A 12742-nucleotide genomic window follows, 5' to 3' on the forward strand; every position below is an offset into this window, starting at 1 on the left:
ATATATATATATCAGTTTTAAATTGGCACAGGGTCTCACTACGCAGCTTGGGCTCATAGTGATCCTTCTATTTTCAGCCACCTCAGTGCTGGGATTACAGGCATGCGCCACCATACCCAGACTCAGTGGCAGGCTCAGCGTGCCCCAGGGGCGGGGCCAGCATGGCATGCAGTACCTGGGATTGAATCCCAGTCCCTGTACTTGCCTAAGCAGATTCTTAATTTTAACCATGTTTTCAATGCTGTTTGATAGTTTTTATTTTTTAGAATCAATTGAAAGTCAAAGCATGGAAAATTTAATACTGAATATAATGTAAATTTATTAACTACATTGGAGCATGGGAAGTGCAATGATGAGAAATATAGATAATCTTCCTTTGTGGGAATAAATATTTATAAAATGGATAAATCAAGAAATTGAGATATAAGTGCATTAGTGTTAAGAAGAAAACCATTGAAAGAAATAAAGAGAGAAACAGATTTGTTAGCTCAGGGTGCAGCTACCACGTGAGTAGAGTGATTGGGGGGCCTTTCTGTTCTTTTGCACTAGATTTTTTGTTTGTTTTAAAGACAATGGACATTGGCCTGTTGTGGAGTAGATTCCTTCCTGATCAGACCATACTTGTGCAGGGCACTGGCGCTGGCACTGGCAGGTTGAGTGGCCCTGGCAGGCACACTGTGTGCTCCTAGGGGCAGCGTACAGCTCACTCCCATGCTGCTGCCTGTTCCTGTCATGCCTGGCCTCCATTCTCATCAGAAACATCCCCACTGTCTAGATGTTGCCTTCTGGGTAGAACTTTTCTCCATAAGGAAACTTTCTCCTAGATGAGGGTAAATTTCAGAGAGAAAAAAGGACAGTATTAATCTTGAGCACCTCAAGTTGACACATAGTCTACCTGCAGTGCCAGAAACTCGATACCTTACAGTAAACTCCACAAAGCTGGTGTGTTCCCATCTGGGTGACTAGGCACTAGATGAAATGTTTGCTAAGGGTGTGCAAATCGCATTCTACCAAACTCAGCCAAAGAAACAAAACTGTCTTCATGTCCACAGTCCCACTCAGTGAGGAAAATGCTTGCACTTGGAAAGAGCAGGGTCAGTCAGGTAGGGGCTGTGCAGCAGGGCCAGCTACAGCCCTCCTTACGGTCACTGCTGGGTGTGTGCAGTACTTGTGCAGTGAGATGGGAGGTGGAATTGATCAGGCCTTAAACTTCCCTTTTCTCTTCCTCTCTGCTTTGAAGTAGGGATTTTAAATTCATGACAGTTGGATGCTTGATGACAGAACCCCACTGTGTTTCAAAACTGTACTTCTTACTCAAAAAATCCTGACACAGTTTAGGGCAGGAACTGGTACAGAGAGAAACTGATAGTGCCGGAAGCCATCAGCTACAAGTTAGAACCTAAGTTCTGCTGGTTTCTTTTACTTTCTGTGTGGCCTTTGGTGCACAGAACTCCCGCTTTTGTAGTTGTCCCAAATTCTCTAAACTGGGGATAGATTTGCCACATTCAGTGAATGTAATCATTCTTCAAGTGTCATCTGGGGGCACCTACGAGGATCCTGAACCCTTTCAGGCTATCTGTGAGGTTAAGATTACTTTCATAATTGTACTAAGACTTCTTCTAAAGCTAGAATTTATTCTCTGATGATTTATTCATCAAACTGCACATAAAAGAAAACAGTTCAACATGTGTAACCTTGCAAATGCAGTAGAAGAACTGAAAATGCTAGGCACAGAAGGAGCGTGACATCCTGAAAGTCAACATGGAATCTATGTTTGTACGATCAATGGTGATTTTTATTTGCTGAGGACAGATTGATTTACAGTGAAAATTTTGCTAACCTTGGTTAGCTCATTAACTGTTTACAAGACTTCTTATATCTCTCCTGTCTTATTTTAAAGTTGCAAGAATTTTGTTACCAAAAATTTTATCTTGCATAAATAAGAGGAAAAGATGTACTGAAGCACTTAGGAGAGTGAAAAATTGGGGCCTTTCCTAACTTATTCAAACTACAATAAAAACTAGCTTGCTTATAGAATTTGTATGTTGTGCTTTTTGTGGCAAAATCATGATTAGAATTTTTTTTTTCCAACTGAAGAAAACCCAAGACCTAATGAATTCACCACTGACTTTTACCATGATTTTTACTTTGTTTTGTTTTCTTGAGACAGGGTCTTTTTTTATTTTATTGAGAAATAATTACAAATGAGACAGTTTCAAAGCAGAATAATAATGATTAGAAGTTGATTACAAATTAGTTAAATATTTAAAAATTTAGAAGTAGATCACCTAAAAGCACTCTCATTTGTGATAAGCCAATAATAAAATTCCTAGTAACTTCATACTTAAAGATCCTGAAATATCATAAGTATAATTTGTAATTCCTAATTTGGAATTTAGGCAGATGGGATCTTCCCTTCATAGTAAGACATTTAAAAATATTTTCCGTTTCTATCTTCTTACAAGTATACTATGCAGTTTTTTCCCCATAATTTTATTGAGAGACAAGCAGCAATGAGACAGTTTCAAATCAAATTGGCAGGACAGTTTCAATAATTAACACATTGCATACATTCTTCCTAGTGGTTATTTGCTGTACAAGATGCAGACATGATATCCTATTTACAAACACTGTTAGAGCAAATCCCTCTATTCATTAAGAGAATGTAACTATATATCTATCCCAACCATTTTGAATACACAGATACAAAATGGACATTCATCTGTATCCCCTTTTTTGTTTAGTTCCATCATTTGAATATTATAGGTGTGTTAACTCAGTAAAATATTCTAAAAGAGTCCAGTAGTCCATAATAGTATTGGGTCTTCCTCTTGAGTGGCAGTGTCAGAAATTGTTGACCTGAGTCCCCTACAGCTCAACATAACAGCATGGGTTTACTTCTTATACTTCATTTTTATACTTTTCTGCTGGATGGTTAAGACCAAGGTAAAGCAGGACCTATGCAACCAGAGTTGTAGCTTTTGGGTCTGATAAGGTCAGTCAAATCCCCTCAGGATAAAAGTCAAAACTGCTATTATTAATGTTATTTGTTCCACCTGCAGTGCCACCCCCTGGGGTTTTTCCCTCCTGCTGCCTTTGCGTTCTTATGTATTTATGTATGCATGTATGTATTTATTTATTTATTTTTGCAGAATTGGGGATTGAACTCAGGCCCTTGCACTTGCCAGGGAAGCACTTATTCCACTGAGCCATCTCCCTGGTCCCTACTATGCAGTTTTGAGTAGGCCACAAACTAGAATGTTGCAACAGATTTAAGGTAGAAGCAGATTTTCCAACCTAGTTATCATTTATTAATCTTGACATTAGGAGACTTATACAAGTGTGAAGTACCACCCTCTTCTCCAATGTTTTTGCTTTAGAAAATCTATTTTTCATAAGATATGTTACTTATCATAAGATATGAAACAGGGGTTATTAATGTTATTATAATATATAAATATTTTCAATGATTTTGCCCTTATTTCTAATATAGCAAATAATTATAGACACAGACTACATGAATAGACTACTTGACCTCTTTGGTGTCCTTCGTTAATTTTTTTTTTTTTGGCAGAACCAAGGATTGAACTCAGGCCCTTGCACTTGCCGGGCAAGCTCTTTCTGCTGAGCTATCTCTCTGGCCCCCCACCGTTTTGTTTTTTTTGGTGGAACCAGAGATTGAATTCAGGACCCTGAGCTTGCCAGGCAAGCACTTATTCTACTGAGCTATTCTCCCTGGCCCCTTGTCCTTGGTAAGTTTTAAGATTGTGAGAGATCTTGAGAACAGAGTTTCAGGGCTGCTGAGTTGGTGCTTTGCAGTTAGTGGGTACTTGCCCACACATCACTTCCCTGGCCCCTTTCCTTTCCCTGCCCATCCCTGTCCTCTTGCACACCTCCCTACATGTTCACACCTACATGTTCCACACACATATGCACCTATAGTTTTCAGGTTGATCTTTCACCAGATCTCAATTTCCAAGCTAATGTACATTTTTGGAAATTTGTTTCTGTGTAGCTGCTCTTTTGGAGGAAATGGGGGAACAGGAAGATTTTGTGAAAATATCTAACAAGATTTAATGATATTTTAAATAGCCAAGTACAGGGTCTACAATGTCTCCCTACACAGATTGGACTGATAGTGATCCTCCTGTTTTTCAGCCTCCCAGGTGTGTGCCACTATGCCCAGTCTCAACTGCCACCTCAGCACACCCCGGGGGCAGGGTCAGCCTGGCTTGTGGTGCTGGGGATCAAACCCTGGTCCCTGTGCTTTGCCTAAGCAGGTGCTTTGGTCTGCTGCTGAGCTATCTGGCCAACCCTCATGTTTAACCTATTAACCTTTTGGGACCTTAAAGCTATTGATGTGGAACTGTTTTGTAAAAAATATTTAGATTGGAAATTCCTGAAAAAGCCATAAAGAAGAAATTTAGGAAAGATTGGAGACTTTACTTCTAAATTACCTCATTGAAGAGATATTGGTGATTGGCATAATTTTATATTTCCCACTTTAAGCTAGAAGAAAATTTATGGAAATTTTGTTACCCCTGATGACTGTGCAATTTAATTAATCTTAACTTTTAAACACTGGATAATATTAGAGAGAAAGTATTGCCAGATGAGTGGTGGACTTGTTGATGGTGGAGATCTCTATGCTCAGTACCTGCTATCGGGACCCATAGTGTGGTTCTAGCAACTGAGTCATTCCTGCATGTTGGTTGCCAAACAAAATTATCAGCCATTTGGGTATCCTCACAAGGTTTAGTGTGGCAACCACCGCTAGGACCTTCCTTAGGAGTTGGAAAGATTTCTCCAGTTTATAAAGGCATCCCAATTGCTTGAATTTTTGCAACATGAACAGAGGCTGTGAATCCAAAGGTTAGTTCTGGAGTCTGCCTGCTTCACTTACTCATTCAACTATATTATATATTAAAGCCAGCTATGAAGTGGGTACTGTAGACTTTAGCAGGTAACTTGATTGCTAGTAGAAGGAGACACAGTATAGTAGTGTATAACCATAGTAGATTAGTATATAAATACACTTTTTCAGGAGGGGATAAGAACTTGGGAAACAGAATGGCATGATAAGGGGAGGCAGTGATACAGACAGACACCATCGAACCAGTGACATTGGAGCCAAGGCCTGACTGGAAAAGGGTAGAGGGCCAGTGCCCCAGGCAAAGGGCATGTCCAGGACAAATGTTCCATGGTGGAGGTGTCCAGATCAGAAACATGGCTCCTGGGGCTGGAGAGATGGCTTAGTGGTCTAAAGCACCTACTTAGAACAAGCTTAGCAAAGCATCAGGGACCGCGGTTCAATCCCCCAGCACCACATGCCAGCCAGCCCCGCCCCCTGGTGGGCTGAGCTGGCCACACACACACACCACACTCTCTCTCTCTCTCTCTCTCTCTCTCTCTCTCTCTCTCTCTCTCTCAAATAAATAAAAAAATTTAAAAAATTAAAAAAAAAAAAAAAGAAACATGGCTCCTGTGAAGGTTTTTTTCTTTCCTTCTGAAACAGACACTGGCCGTTTGAGGCAAAGGTTTTGAAACTGTGGGGCAGACATGCTTGCAGCTAAATGTTGTATTAGAAGCCATTTAGTTACTACACGAGTTGCTGTCAGACCATAGGGACGACTCATGTCGTCCCTATGTGTGTCTGTCGGTGCCCCAGAGCTCCTGAGTCCACTGGTCCAAACTGGGCTCTGTACCATCTTCCCAAGTGTTCTGATTCTGCCTGCTGGGTCCCCATCCTCTGAGAACCCTGCTCTGTCAGCAATGGGATTTCTCTAGAAGTGAATGCTGTGGTACATTGTCAGTATAATTTACTGACAGCCTGTTACGGACGTATATTTTACTTGAATAACTTCTCTTCCTTGAGTGTTTCCACAGTTATGTATTTGGAGGGTTAAATTATCTGCAAGCCCAATCCTTTGCCTTTTGGAGCAATTATTTTTGTTTGTCCTGTTTTTATTAATGATGCGGTTGAAACCCAGAGGCTGCACCTGCCCAAGTCACATAGTTATTGTGTTTTAGAAAAGATGCTGATATGTTAAAGCCGTAGAATTCAAGTTCCCCTCTTTTGTTTCTGGACCCACCAGATACACAAAGCTTCAAATCATGCTTTTTAATTAGGAAGGGAAGGCACATTTTGGTTTTAACCGAGACAATCAGAAGCCATGAGTCTGCTGTGTCTGCCACATTTTGGGGCTGAGCGTGCCTAACGTGGGTGGGTGTGGGCTCTGCCTGCCTTGAGCTTGAGTGCTTTGGGTTTCTTCCTTGGCTGTCTCAATGGTTTTTGTTTTCCTCTGAGTCGTGCCCAGGCCCAGTCCTGCGCCTGCCTTGCGTACATGCTGCAGAGTCCCGAGCATTGCTGGCAGAGGTCGTGGCAGGGATGTGTCCTCTGTGCTAGGCAGTGGCAGTGTGGAGCGTGACCTACAGCATGAGAAGTCTTGTCACTCCACTGGGATTTAGGGCCTAACCAGAGACATGTACACTGATTTGTTACTTTTCTGGTGGTCCGGTTTGTGAGACAAAGAAAACTCTACAAGTTTAAAGCAGATTTTTTTGAACTAAAACTCTCAAGCTTCTATCTCCTTCAAAGACATGTCTCAGTTTTTCTTTTTAATGCATGCTGAAGGTGTTGGGAGTGACATTGATTTTACCCTAAAAAGACATTTGTCCGTTGAATTGGCCCCTTTACCTCGTTATACCTTAGTTTTCTTGTCAACAAGCAGGAAACTTGATCCTTCTTTAGAAAGGAGACCTTGGAAGTTCTTGGCGCAAAGGCCTGGCTCCCTGCCAGTCTGGCAGCCTCCTGGGAGGGGTACAGTTTCAGGATCTGTGCCAGCAAGGAGGGCCTGAAGGACTTGCCTCCCAAAGCCATTTATTTTCCATCACCACCTCTCTCCCTGCTGCTTGACTGGCATTAGTGGGTATGGACAAGGACTCCTTTGCTGAATTAAGCATGGAGGGCTTTGCACACAGACACAGAAAACAGCAAACGTTAATTCATATTACGGAGTGTTTCCTTTTGTATGATACTAACTTTAGAGTCAGCTTTCAAAGTTTATTTCTACACAGGTCATGGATATTTTATAACTGTAGTTAGTAGTGAGGACTGCACCCCTCCCCCAATCCCTGGAAGGCTGTAGTGCATGATGATGCTATTACAACTTGCAGTCTCAGATGAGGGTTTGAATATTCATGTGTGTCTTTATTGTGCTCATTGTCCATCCACCATGCAGGCAAAGTGCCAGGCTTCCCTGTTCTCTGGCGGAAGGGAACACATACTGTGGTTCAGTCTGCTACATGAACACTATGGCTAGGACAGGCCAGGGAACCTGGACCCAGAATGAGGTCTGGACATTCCCCTTCTGGGATGCAGACTTGCATGCAGGAGAGCGGAACCATAGGGGTCCAAAAAGGTGGCTCATGGAGATGGAGCCCTGTAAGCCCCATGGAGCCCCTTGGAACAGCTGATAGAACCAAGTGGACCTGAACTCTGTAGTTTGAAAGCACCCCTGAGTGATGCTAAGAGGCAGCCAGAGCTAAGAACGAAGTGTTAGAATGGCGTGTGGTTCTGCACATGACTTTCAGGCTGGGCTTCCTCTCTTCAGGCACCTGGGCAGGCACAAGGATTTCCCAGTGACTGAGGGCCAGTGGGTGGGTGATGGGTGAGACTGCCTCATTGGTATCATTTGCCACCGCTGTGGGCCTGTGAAAGGCCTAGGGAGGTGACAAGGCCACCCCGGCTGCCAAGCCATCCACAAAATCTTGCAGTGTTTTACTAACTGAATGTGTCCATATAGACGTATACTACTGTATGGATATCAGACTTACTCGTAAAGGTACAAATTCTAGTTAACTTCAGCTTAGGTATGAGATAAACCAGGACAAGGTGGAAAATACAGTGTGGGCCCATGTCTGTGTCTTTCTTGGTATTGCTGCATTCTCAGTGCCTAGCCCAGTGCCTGGCACATTGTAGGTCCTCAAGAAATACTTGATCACTGACCCTTGTGTTCCAGCTCTTATGACTATCCTAAGAATAGGCAGCTACAGCTGCCTCAGTCTTAAAGAAATACTGTTGAATATGAGACTGTGCCAGACACTGCACTGGTACCAGGTGGAAAGGTCACTGCTGGGTGCCAGACTGCCTCTGTGGGTACAGTGTCTGTAGAAAAGGAGAGCACAGTTTTGTACCAGGAAAACGCGATGGGTCTTTAACTTGGATTTGTTTAGCCAGGCTCCTCACACCTCCCCTAGACGGTGTTGGGGCTGCGTGGATGAGCTGGTGCCCCTGAGCTGACAGTACACAGTCTAGGTGAGGTTTTTACGTCTGCTTGCTTGTTCTCTTACAAGCTGTTTTGGCTCAGCACACGTGTTTGTTCTGCTCCCTTGCTCACCATCTTTACTGTGTGATCTACCTTGAGGAGAAGCACTGAGTCTAACCTTGGGGTCATCAATGCAGGCTGTGGCACTGGACTGTATGGGTTTACATCCAGCTTGGAATGGGCGTGTCTTCTCTGAGCTATGACTTATGCTACCACAAATAGAAACAATGCTAGGTCTTGCTTCACAAGGTTGTCATAAATATTACTCTGCGGAAGACACTTAGGACAATGCCTGGCACATCGTAAGTGACATATGGGTGCTTGCTCCACTTATTGTCTAATTTTAAATTACCAGATTTCAAATATGCTAATGTAAGACACAAGTGCTAAACCAGGTGACTTTTGTATTTTGGGCTGAGTTTGGGGACAGTTGGCTCCTCTGGTTCTCTATTTTAGAATTCAGTGGAACTTTTCCCTTTGAACATTTGGTGTGAATCTTTGTTGTCAGGAGGATCTTTTTGCTAGGAAGTATGTCTTTTTATTGTCATACAGTGCAAGAACCTTATCCACCTGCATTCCTGCCTGGATGAGTGTCCAGGGCTATGTGACCCAGCCCCACTGCTGAGGTGGAAGGGATCTTTTAAATAGCTGGGAGAGAATCAGTAAGAGTCATTGCTGGCATGTACCGGGCACACTGTCCATCATCTTCTTTTGGAGAGACGGTACCAGCCATGTGGCCCTGTGGGAGCTGTCTAGTGCCACGGCAAGTGGGCTATGACATCCAGTAGTCTGAGTATGGCACCACATCCCACTTGTCACAGTGACTGGTTAGGGATGACCATTTGCCTGGTGCAGATTACAGAAATGCCTTCCTGGTGCCCTTCTTGGGGCTAGCTCCCTTGTGGGGAAGATGGCTTTCTTCATGTACATTAGGAAGCTGGGACAATGCTGGCCTGGGGTTGCCCAAAGCACTCTTGTGTGTAGGAAGTCTATCTGCAGCAAGAAAGAATGAAGCTAACATGCAGAGAGAAGTAGGCACAAGCAGAGCAGAGAATGAAGCATATGGAGAGAAATAGGAATACATTATTCGAGCTCTTAGTTCCAGCTTCACTAGACTTCCTAAAATACTATGTTTTTCAATTGTATGTGTCAACATATTTCTTCTTCTTTTACTTTTGGTGCTCTGCATTGAGTTTCTGTCAATGATGGCTAAACAGTCTTGACTAGTAGGGCCTAGGAAAGCAGTGTTACCATACTAGATTGTCTAGAATTTTGTGAAATGATGTCATAAGAAAAATGGAAGACAATCAGTTTGCTGCCCACTTTGAGTCTCTTGATGACTTGAGGATGTTTTTCTGTACCACTTTTGCTGTGACTTGGTCAAGGAACCATCCTTATTGGGCGTGGAAACTGCCTTTCTTGGTGTTCCTTTTCTTCGGGATGCTGTTCTTACTGATTTACGGTCTTGGTAGTGTATTCAGCATTCAAACTTCTTAGATATTTCTTTTTTGTAGCATCTTTGATCCTGCCCGTTATATTCTTATTCTTCTTCACTGGGTTCCTACAACACTTTGACTTTTTTCTCTTTGTCTGAGCCTGTACTGTCTGATGACTAATTGTTCTCCAGAGTTACGCTGGCTTCGAGATGAGTGGTGCCAGCTCCAGTGCCCATTGATGTGAGCATGCGCTTGCCTGCTGGTTAGTCTTGAGGGCAGGTGGTTACTAAAAAGTTTCTAATATCTCTCTCTAGCAGTTTGTGAGTTAGTTTTTTATACTCACCTGGCAGGGGAGATGCCATGACTGTGAAGGTGGTTTTCCTTGGGTGAGGTTCATCCGCTGCCCTCAGATGTGCTGACTCCTGCAACTTCCCCAGTTGCAGGAAACTCCACTGCACAACTGTGGTGGGGGGACCTGTGTTTGTGCTTTCCCCAGAAAGAAAAAATCTGTTAGTTTTTACAGTACCCTTTTGCTCCAATTATCACTTCTTTTGATTTAAACAGTCAGAATGGGAACCTAATTCAAGGATTAAAAAAAAAAAACTACTATGGAAGATTTTTGCTTTTTATTTATTTTCAAAATTTTCTACAATGAGCATGTGTTTCTTTGGTAGCTAGGAAAAAAGTATTAAAATGATGAAAAAATGATAAGAGCAGCAACATAGCACAAAGAAAGTAATAACAAGAGTTTGTTTTGTCTCCTAATAATCTTACTGTTATATAGAAGACATAAATGAAACCATTTACTAACTTATGCTTATTTCTGTTTTGTTTTGTTTTTGTGGTACTGGGGATTGAACTCAGGACCCTGTGCTTGCCGGGCAGGCGATTATTCTACTGAGCTATCTCCCTGGTCCACTTATGCTTATTTCTAATTATTTCAAATGTTCAGACCTCGCATAAGGGTTTCATGATCTGGTTTTCAACAATTGGCATTGGCATATAATGCTAAATAATATATGAGCTTAATTTTACCTTTGAAATAACTAAAGCCACTCACAAACTCCATACATTCAGTATCGTGTCTTCTGTGTCATGTATGAACATTACTTCTAAACACAGAAGACAGTAACCTGTCTGAAATTCTCTGTACAAATTCTCAAAGAAATATAAAATTTAGCAAAACATTTGAAGATCCAAGATATGTCGTTTGCTTAATCTCCCACCCTCACTCAGTAAAATATCCAAAATCAAATCCCAAAATCAGAACGGAAAGGAGTAGTGATTGTCAGTTTACTGAACAAAGTGTAATGGCCAGTCTCCTGAACTGTAGCACAATGGTTAGGCAAAAATATTTGTTGTTTGCTTGTTATTTGAGACAGAGTCTTGCTGCAGATTCTAGCTGGCCTTGAGTTCACTATGTAGCCCAGGCTGGCCTTAAGCTCTCAGTTATCCTCCTGTCTCAGCCTCCAGAGTGCTGAGATTATAGGCATGCACGACCATGCCCTGCATGATACTTAACATATTGAAAATTAATACAGGAGATTATTTTTTATATGAAATGTGACCTGAATTTGTTATATCCATTTTCACAGTATATTGGATTTCTTTTTAAAAATTAATCTTACAGTTATCCCCTTGCCAATTATTATTTTTTTAATAGACAGACTTTTTAACACTCTAAGGGGTGTTTTGCTCCTTGATGTTAAGCCAGAGTACCTCAGGATATTTTATAAACACATCCATTAAATTGCTGACTTCTTTAAGTTTTACAATTTCCTAAACTGATATAACAGGTAGTTCAATTTAGCTACTGTATGGAGGGCAACCGTTTAGCACAGTTTGATATTTAACACTGCAGCTTAACCATAAAAAATACAATTTATGCTAATATGTTCTATTCAGGCCTGTTTCCAACAAAGCCTACAATTTAGCCACTTCAAGTTCTCACAACTGCTGTTTACTAATAATGCTTGATTTCAACAGAAGAAACATTCCTTCAATTCAAACAGCATGGGAAATACGTATTTTGGGGGAAGTTAATCGTTTAGTGATTCTTTAATCCTCATGCTAAAAGTTGGATGTAATTTTCACACCTCCTCTGGTTTTTTTTTTTTTTCTTGTGCTATGTTGCTTTGGGTTCTTATAGAAATCAAGTGTACATAGAACATTTGTATTTTATGCGAAGAATGCATCCTTGACAAACTCACTTAATTCAAAGCTTGAACAACTCAAGTTTCGTCTTCACTTGGGAACAAATATAAACCAGGTCTTGCTTGAATTCAACTGTACAAAGAGTATTCATTAATATTTTTATGATACTAAATTTTCATAAAATGCATCTGCACTGTGTATCATTTGTTTCCTTTCAGCAGCTTGTGGGGTTGTCAGACTGTCTAACTCACTTTGCCTTTATGCTTTGGAGTTAAGAATGGGAGTGGAGCTTGTTCCCCTGGAGCTGTAGAGTGTGGATTGGCCACAGCAGGGGTGGCGGTGGTGTTTGTTAGCTAGACCATGAATTCATTTGCATCTCTTCCGAGGAGCCCTTAGGTCGGTTGTCCTTTCCTGGCTCTGATTGCTTTGGAAAGAGTGTGTAGCAGAGGTGGTGCTGTGTGACTGCCAAAGTGTAGTTGGCAGAAGTGTGCCCTCCCCTGCCACAGAGGTCTGTGTCCTAGTGCTCAGAACCAGCTCTGTGGTATCACATACATGGCAGTGAGTCTTGGGAGTTCCATTGGCTGAAGGGTCTTGTGATCTGCAGTCTTGAGATCAGTGTAGTCCCAAGAGTCTTTCTAAGAGGGAGCAAGAGGGTCAGAGTCTGAGAGAGGCTTGAGGGTGCTGCGTTGCTGGTGAGGTCTCCAAAAGCTGGAAAAGGGAGGAAAACAAAATCTTCTCTTGATCTCCAGAAGAAATACAGATGTACTCACACTTTCACTTTAACTCAGTTGAACCCACTTGGGACTTCTGACCTCTAAAGCTACA

The 12742-nt window shown here is 42.0% G+C and overlaps 1 protein-coding gene and 1 non-coding gene across 2 annotated transcripts in view; both read left to right on the forward strand.

The window, feature by feature from the left end:
- The window catches only part of Hivep3 (human immunodeficiency virus type I enhancer binding protein 3), a 464424-nt gene that overhangs the window by 56548 nt on the left and 395134 nt on the right, over positions 1-12742 (forward strand). The window lies entirely within an intron of this gene.
- LOC111813953 lies at positions 10099-10259 on the forward strand. The gene has a single exon (XR_002819065.1). It is a non-coding gene; the product is annotated as a U1 spliceosomal RNA (small nuclear RNA).

This window comes from Octodon degus, unplaced genomic scaffold (assembly GCF_000260255.1).
Source record: "Octodon degus isolate 3935 unplaced genomic scaffold, OctDeg1.0 scaffold00245, whole genome shotgun sequence".
Taxonomy (NCBI): Eukaryota; Metazoa; Chordata; class Mammalia; order Rodentia; family Octodontidae; genus Octodon; species Octodon degus.